Here is a 9325-nt window from a genome sequence, read left to right on the forward strand (position 1 = left end):
AGGACACCGGTCTTCTGGATTACTGCATATGTTTTCATGATTTGTCAAGTCCCTCTCATATAACCATTACACAAATGGTGGATTGCAGCATGGATGGCAGCAATGTATGCACATACACCATGAGTGTGAATGGTCATGTATCATGTGTTTTATAGTGTGGTTGGAAATAGAAGCAGAAAGGCCAGTCTTACCAGGGAGAATTTCATTATAAAACAAAATCGCAATATTTTAAACGCTACTCAAGTCTGCGTACAGTTTCTACTATTACATTATCTATAATTCAACTCTATATTGGATGTAGTTTTAAATTTTCACATGATGGTTTAGACTGCAATATTTAAAAGCCAAAATTATGTCTCCAAGTATTTTTTTTTTTTTTAGATTTGCCATCTACAGAATTTAAACGTTTGAGCAGCTTGTTTTGTTTTCCAGAGCTGCAGAGTTTTCCTCCCGCAGGTCTTGTAAGTTTGTAGGATGGTGTGAAGTGATGGCAGATTTTTACTGAAGCCCCTCCCTGTTTCCCACGATGGTTTAGCAGCCCTCTGTATTGAGGCGAAGCTTCCTCAAAGAGGCACAGCTGAACTCTAACCCCATTTCCCTCGGTTTCCTGCATGGGCTTTAGTTTACAAACACAGAGGGATGGAGGGGGTGTGGAAGACACTTCCACAATTCAGACACGTTTCCGATTCTCACATAGTCTTTCTTACACAAACATGTTCATGCACAGCAAAGAAGTTATGCAATTCTTACAGTACTACAGTGAGACAATGCTTTAGATGATATTTCAGTGCTTTGATAAAAGCAGTACATTAAATGAAAATGTTTTTAACTGGGGCAACACGGTGGCACAGTGGGTAGCACAATCGCCTTACAGCAAGAAGGTCGCTGGTACAAGAATTTGCTGGATTAGTTTGCATTTCTGTGTGGAGTGTGCATGTTCTCCCCATGTTTGCATCCACCGGGTGCTCCGGTTTCCCCCACAAGTCCAAAGACATGCAGTACAGGACAATTGGGTAAGCTAAATTGTCCATGGTGCATGTGTGTGATTGAGAGTGTATGGATGATTCCTGGCGACGCAGTGGCGCAAAGGGTAGCATGTTCGCCTCACAGCAAGAAGGTCGCTGGTTCAAGCCTCGGCTGGGTCAGTTAGGATTTCTGTTTGGAGTTTGCATATTCTCCCTGCATTCGCGTGGGTTTCCTTAGGGTGCTCTGGTTTCCCCCACAGTCCAAAGACATGTGGTACAGGTGAATTGGGTAGGCTAAATTGTCCGTAGTGTACGAGTGTGAATGTGTGTGTGGATGTTTCCCAGAGATGGGTCGCGGCTGGAAGGGCATCCGCTGCGTAAAAACTGGCTGGATAAGTTGGCGGTTCATTCCGCTGTGGCGACCCCAGATTAATAAAGAGACTAAGCTGACAAGAATGAATGGATGATTCCCAGTTATGAGTTGCAGCTGGAAGGGCATCCGCTGCGCAAAACATATGCTGGATAAGTTGGTTGTTCATTCCACTGTGGCGACCCCAGATTAATAAAGGGACTAAGCTGAAAAAAAATGAATGAATGAAGGATATAGAAAATCTAGAAAGAAAATATTTAGATCCACCATATCTGACTCCCACTTACAAATCAGTTTTGATCTCTGCTGCCATGTATTTAAAAGAGGAGAGCTTGACAATGTTATTTTTAATTAACAGGGATGGATCAGACATGTCAAGGCATTGTTCCCCAAGTGTCACCAGAAAAGAACGTGTGATGATGTAAATGAGAACTTGTGACCAAAACAATTTATAAAATTAACCCAAATATGCCTAGCCTGGCCATTACAAATGTCCTTAACTATAATATGCAATGGACACCATTGAGATGAGCTAGGAACCATTGAGAGCATGCAGACCAGCTGCATAACTGTGTGGTACGTTAGCTACAATGCTGCGGACCGCAAGACCCTCCAGTGCATAGTAAACACAGCCGAAAAGATCATCAGTGCCCCTTTATCCTCCATTCAGGACATTTTCCGCTCACAGTGCTCCAGCAAAGCTAGCAGTATCATGAAAGACTCTACCCTTCCATAGTCTCTTCCAGCTGGTACCATCAGGAAGAAGGTTTTGAAGTATTAGAGACTGCCAGTCAATTTACCCCCCTCTGAAATCTCAACCCCTTTCTCTCTCTCCATGCATTCCTGAGTATGTCCCATACAGGTGAGTGGGCTTAACAAACCACCTGTAGAAAAGACACCCTCACATCTCTCTGACACTTGCACCAGGTAGCACATTTGCACTAAAGACACTTTCCTGATCACTCCATGTCTCTTGAAAACATTGTGTATTGTGCTACATTCATGTGAGTGGGCTTGACAAACCACCTGTAGAAGCACTCTTCTCTCTTATGCACCTGACACTTGATCTAAACTCCATCTTACAAGAGCTCAAAAATGAAAAAGATGTTTACTATCTTATGTGTATAGTTAAGTATCTCATGGTTTATGTCCTTTTTTATAGCTCTTATTTCCAGTGTTGTGTTTGTGTTTATGATTAATTAATGTAGCACTGTGGTCCTGCGAGACACATTTCGTTCTTCTGTATGTCCACAAGTAGCACAATGTCCACAAGGAGAGGTTAGCATCACCATATGTGGCATAAGAGGACGTGTGTTTGGCTATAACTCAGTGTTTTGACCACACTTCATTATTATTGCTCATTTTTTTCATTTGCTGGAAATTAAAATTGAATTTAGAAATAGCTTTGAAACAAATCTTGGCGCCTAACATCCATTCATCACAGCGGAATGAAATACCAACTTATCCAGCAGGTTTTTACGCAGCGGATTCCAGCCGCAACCCATCTCTGGGAAACATCCCACACCCATTCACACATCCACACACTTATTCACACACACTCATACACTGCGGAGGACAACTTAGCTTACCCATTCACCTGTACCGCATGTCTTTGGACTGTGGGGGAAACCAGAGCACCCTAAGGAAACCCACGCGAATGCAGGGAGAATATGCAAACTCCAAACAGAAATCCTAACTGACCCAGCCGAGGCTCGAACCAGCGACCTTCTTGCTGTGAGGCGACAGCACTACCTACTGCGCCACTGCGTCGCCTGGCGCCTAACAAATGAAATTTGTAAGCTAACGGATGTCTTCAGTGGAGTGCATATAACACCTTTTCCTTATCCACAAAAGTAACGGAGTCAAGTAAAAACTAAAGAGAAAGTAAAGAGGGGGAATGGAGGAGGCTCATTCTTGATCCTTGTGCTGCACATGGTCTGTTTAACTAATTTCTCACTAGTAAAGCATTCAGTTTTTTCACTAAGAAAGTCTGCTATTTCCACAACTGACTCTTAAATGGAATGGAAGATGAGACTGACTGGTTTACTGCACATTATGCTCAATACACACCTATAACTTATTAAGAGAACATGCGCAATCAATTTAGGACATATGCCGGTGCGCAGAGCATATTTTTCTCCTTAAAATAGCAAAAGTGGATTCGGACACGCCCTAAATGGTTTTGTGTTATGCGCTTCAGACTTTGTGCCTAGATCTTTAAAATTTAACCCTCAGATTCATTTAAAACAGATGTTCATGACTCTGGCATTTTTTTATATGGTTGTCCATGTCAGTTAAAAAATGAATGAATATGGATAATAGCAATGTGCGGTAATGATAATGTCAAAAATGTATTAATTTACAATCATGCTGGATAGTTAAAGTCCTTCCATGTCATTGAAGTTTTTTATTTGGATAAAAAAATGCCATCTTTGCATCTCAAGTACTTCTAAAACATTTATAAAAGAGTATTTATAGTGGAAAATGGTTTGTTATATTATTGAAATGTTCTTATCATTAACGCTCTTCAATTTTATTTATTTCTTTTTGTTTTTTTGGAAACCTGTAACCACTGACAATCATGGTAGGAAAAACAAATACTATGTCAATGAAGTCAATGGTTACCGGTTTTCAGCATTCTTCAAAATATCTTATGTTGTGTTAAAAAAAGAAGAAAAAAAACTGGTTGGAAACAAGTCAAGGGTAAGAAAATGATTTTCATTTTTAGGTGAACTATCCCTTTAAAGAACAAAATATTGCTTCTAATATGGCTAGTATCCTTCATTTGGAATCCTAATATTTTAACAGTGTGGACAATAATGTTTAAAACTAATTATTCATTAATTGATAGTCCCGTCCCTTCAATCTTAATTTGTGAAAAAAGTCACGAGTGTTTCTCTGCCACAACAAGTGTTGGATTCAATCTGCAGTCAATTTAAAAATGTGGTTAAAAGCTTTGATTTTAATAGAAAGTTATAGTAGTGGAAGTCTCCTAAAGTTAAAATGCATGGTCAGCAGTTTCAACAGATCAAGTCTTATATGGGCTTTTATTAACGGAGTGATGAAACTGGATTCCAGCATTAGTGGGATTAGCCATAAATTCACCAATTCTGTAACTTTAGTGACATAAAAAAATAAAATTACAGCAGCTAAATCTGAAGCGATCAGCACAATAACGCACTTAATCAACCACCCCACATATGAACCTGGAGAATGCAAGGGCAATGGCACGACAGATCATTAAATTAATGGATTGTATGCTAGGGAAACCCCACTTAATTTTCAAGAAAACTCCATTAATACACTTATCTCAACTCTCTGCCCATTACTGGATAAGTGAGTCTTTTACATTAAGCCCATGTTTCTCAAGTTCTCGTGATAAACAAGTGTATGCGAAAAAATCATGCAGTATGTGAGCAAATGAGCTGTATACCAACTGCGAAAGCATAGATTAGCTCCTGTTGAAGAGGTGAGTTTCAGATGGTGTCAGGCCGTACTCACACTAGGTACAGTTGCCTCGAACCGGGCCAAAGCACGCTTGTCCCCCCTCCCGTCTCCCCCGACGGCCCGCGCTCACACCATATCGGGCCTCGGCACGCTTACGTCATCGCTGCTGCGCTGTTCAGAAGCGCACTCTATGGCAAGCCTTTTTACCATTTAAATCTTTGTTCTGACTCCATAAATATATTTAGAGATATCTCTAATTATATTTTGACTAGTCATAATTATAATTCGACTAGTCAGAATAACAATTAGAGATATCTGCAATTGCAATTGTACTAGTACGAAATCAGATTGGAGATATCTGCAAATATATTATGACTAGTCATATTCCTCCATTGACTTCCATTGAAAAATATTTGCAGATATCTCTAAATGAGTTTTGACTAGTCACAATTGTAATTAGAGATATCTCTAACTGAGTTTTTACTAGTCATACATTTGGAGATGTCTTTAATTCGTAATATTTAGAGATATTTACAAATATATTTGAAGATATCTCTAATTAATTTACTAATAGTCGAATTACAGTTGTAGATATCTTGAATTGGATTTTTGACGAGTCAAAACTCAGTTAGAGATATCTGTAAATATTTTTCAATGGAAGTCAATGGAGGAATATGACTAGTCATAATATATTTGCAGATATCTCCAATCTGATTTCGTACTAGTACAATTGTAATTGCAGATATCTCTAATTGTCATTCTGACAAGTCGAATTATAATAATGACTTGTCAAAATATATATTTATATCTCTAAATATATTTATGGATAGTCAGAACAAGGTTTAAATGTTTAAACGGCTTGCCATACGCTCTCACTCAGCAGCACAGTGGAGATTTCTCTAGTTATATCCTTTCAGTCGTTTGATATGCAGTGACATGCAGTCAAATATTTCGCCAAACAGTCCTTAGGGATGCGGGGACACGCAGTCAGATATTTTACCGAACAGATCCGCCACTTTTGGCGCTCATAAACAATCAAAGCTCTCGTGCTGCAGGAATGAGGAGGTCTGCTGAAGGCGCGCAGCTGTCGTGCTGTGAGGAGTTTGCGTCTTTAATAAACTACGGCAGTTTGCGATCACTGAACAGTAAGAATGATTAATAAATCCATATGAAACAGCCCCTTAAAAGTCACGTCTCGCTTTCGGTTTCGGGCTTTGGCGCGTTTCGCGCTCACACACAAGCGTACCGCGCCAAACCCCAAGTGTACCGCGCTCAGGCACACCTCTTCCAACCGGGCCAGGGCCGGCCAAGTGAACCGTGCTTGAGCCCGATTCAGCGCACTCACACTTCTCAAACGATCCGGGAAACGGGCCTGGGCACGGTACGGATGGCATAGTGTGAGTAGGCCCTCAGTGGGACGTGTATAGAGGGAGGAGAAACAGGTTATGTAAAGGCAGACACTCGTCATCCTCCACACACACACACACACACACACACACCTGTGATTTCTGAGTGATTCACATGGACTCAGCTGGCAGGTCCTTTTCCAGCTCTCACAGACTTTCCACCTCACACTGTGTTCCAGATCCTGGATGGTTTTGATTCACGGAGCTGTAAATAACCAACGTTTGACTGGTTAATATTAGCCGCGCCCCTGTTGGCAAACGGTGTAACTACAACATCTGTCAACTTTGTTTGTTCGCAAGAAAACATATTATTGATGATATGCTATTTTAGGAAATATAAGTCACTTTTTAAATCATAAAAGTTCATATTGACTTTAAGTATGTGGTAGAGAGAGAGGAACTAAACACATGCTTGTCTAAATTAATTTACGGCCATGGTGGAATTTGTTTCTCACAGAGAACTCATATGTGACTTGCCTGGATGAATGCTTACCCAAGAGGTGTTGTGTGGTTCCTGCTTGTTTTTTTTTTCATCATTATAAATAATTGTATTTATGTATTTGTTTATTTTAAACTATTACAATGAAAAAAAAAATATGGCAATACAATATATGGTTTTAAAAGGTTATTTCTTTGTTGATGGCCATTCAAAACTGTTTATCAACCTATTTATTTGCAAGGATCCGTGTTAAACAGATCTGCACAATTTAGCTCCGACCCAAACCACACCTGATCCAACCAATAGTGTCTGGATGCAGCCTTTATGATGCAAGCTGAGACTGCATCACTCAGCGATGCAATGTCAGACACAATGCACTCAAATGGAGCTAGTGACGTCACTGTGACGAGTAGGGTTAGGGGTGGGGTTAGGTGAGCCCATTAAAAAGCATTGGACGCAGTCCAGATTGCACTGCACCAGGTCTGCAGCCAGACCCCTCTCGATCCAACTAACTGAGTCCTTCAAGCTTGTTTGAAAGCTACAGATAAGTGTTGAAGCAGGGTTAAACTAGTGTTTATCAACCACGTTCCCGAAGGACCACCAACACTGCATGTTTTGGATTCTCCTTTCTCTGCCACACCCTTTGGTCTTTCAGTCTCTGTTAATGAGCTGATGATCTGAATCAGGTGTGTTTGTTTGAGTAGACTTGTAAAATGTGCAGAGCTGGTGGACCTTCGCTCTGGGACGTGGTTGGGAAACACTGAACTAAACTACACTGCTGCCGCCCTTCAGGAACTGTTTGACGCCCCTGTATTGTTGTATTAGTATTTAAATTGTCACTTTTTATTTTGACTGAAACAGACTGTGACATCTTTTCCAAAGCAAGCAAAACATGCACAGAGAATACAAACATTTGTTTTTTTCGGCTTTTTTTCTGTTCTGAAAGTTGATGCCAACATCGTGTAATCCACATCCACGCAGTTTTATTTTGTTAGCGCACACTGCATTTCTTGGGGTAATTGTGCATCATCAAAAGAAAAGTGTTTAAAAAAAAAAATATATATATATATATATATATATATACATATATATATATATATATATATATATATATATATATATATATATATATATATATATATATATATATATATATTATTATTATTATTGGCCACCCCTTAAGCATATTTTGCATACATCTACTAGCTGCTAACGTTTAAAACTCAAGAGATGAATCCATAGAGCAAACTTGATTGAGGCTAGTGGACTGAAGGTTGCCATGGGTAAATTCCTAAATTATTAAATAATTTTAATAATAATGTATTAAAATAACTAGAAAAAATAGCTTTATATTTACTAATACTGTATTTTTTATTTTTTTTTACCTTAAAATGAACTTATTACAGTAAAAAACAATCTAATATATAACAATTACACTAGTTTTTGCCTTGATTTGCTCACCAATGTATATGTGTATATATATATATATGTGTGTGTATATATATATATGGCTTTACACTTTGCATTGTACAAATATCAGACGGTCCTCTTTGCAGCATGGCAAACAAACATATTAAAATTGTAAAGCAAAAAGTGCTGCAATAACAATGAATGGAGCTGTCATCACATCAGCGAGTGCTCAGTTTCACTCCTGTTACACTAATGACAGCTGGATGAGCTCTGCAGTGGACCTCTTACTCACATTGGTTCATGATTAAAAAAAACTAAATTTTATACACCCTAAGTAAAACCACTATAACCTATAAAAATTATAATGTATCTGTTTGTGTTATGTTATAGAGCTAATTAATTATTAAATATTAAAATGTATTAGTGCTCTGTATTTAATGGAGCTTAATATCTGATCAAATTTTAATACTCTGAATGTACAGTAAATGCATTTTTTCAAGATGTTAATCCACTTTTTCCCATATTTATTTGTGTAATTTAAATGTAATGTTCAGTATTATTATTAATAGAACAAACTGGTATGAACATTTTAAAGTCAGCAAAGCTTCTAAAATTATGCAAAGTAAAACTTGTGGCTCTTTGAACTTGAATACCCAATTCTAGATTGCATTTAGGAAATTATTTTTTATCAGTGTAAGTCAGGATTGTCGACTTGAGTAAATTATGATGTGCACAAAAAACGGAATAAAAATAAACAAAACACACTGAACCACTACAACCTCCATTGTAGTATTGCTAGTTACAACAGTACAGTTAACTGTTAACCATTAACAGGCTGATGAATGACAAAACTCTTTAAAACTTTAAAGCTTTAAATCTTTAAATACACTTAGACTCTCAGCTGTAAGGGTACATACAGAAGAGTCTAGCTGTGCATAGGCAGAAAAAAAAAAGCATAAATATGGCATAAAAAACTGTGTAAACGTGATGACTCGTACACAAAAATGTCTTGATGGAATCCAATGAGAGCAGACCACAATGAACACTGCGCTTGAAGATTTGATCAATAGATTGAAGCACTGAAACCATGTCAACTCAACTGACATTTTAAAAAAATTAATCCAGATAATGAATGATATAAATTTATTGAATAATATATAATATAAATGTATTGAATAATAAAATTAAACATTTATTTTAAGTACAGTTGCTAATTTGAGTTTTTATTTTTTGGGGGTCCCCAAAAGAATTTGCCCTACACAAAGGGGCCCTCAGCTGAAAAAGTGGC

The 9325-nt window shown here is 38.2% G+C and overlaps 2 protein-coding genes across 9 annotated transcripts in view; one reads left to right on the forward strand and one right to left on the reverse strand.

Moving 5' to 3' along the window:
- mtss1lb (MTSS I-BAR domain containing 2b) overlaps window positions 1–6469 on the reverse strand; it is a 196998-nt gene extending 190529 nt beyond the window's left edge. For 4 of the 7 annotated variants that reach the window (XM_073907298.1, XM_073907290.1, XM_073907294.1 and 1 more), the window contains exon 1: window positions 6282–6421. The gene's annotated coding sequence lies outside the window, so the exon portion shown is untranslated. Of the gene's footprint in view, window positions 1–6281 lie in introns of all 7 variants that reach the window. The other 3 variants (XM_073907297.1, XM_073907292.1, XM_073907285.1) reach the window with 1 other exon arrangement.
- acana (aggrecan a) overlaps window positions 1–9325 on the forward strand; it is a 904300-nt gene that overhangs the window by 345734 nt on the left and 549241 nt on the right. The gene's annotated exons all lie outside the window — the stretch shown is intronic.

Source organism: Danio rerio, chromosome 7 (assembly GCF_049306965.1).
Source record: "Danio rerio strain Tuebingen ecotype United States chromosome 7, GRCz12tu, whole genome shotgun sequence".
Classification (NCBI taxonomy): Eukaryota; Metazoa; Chordata; class Actinopteri; order Cypriniformes; family Danionidae; genus Danio; species Danio rerio.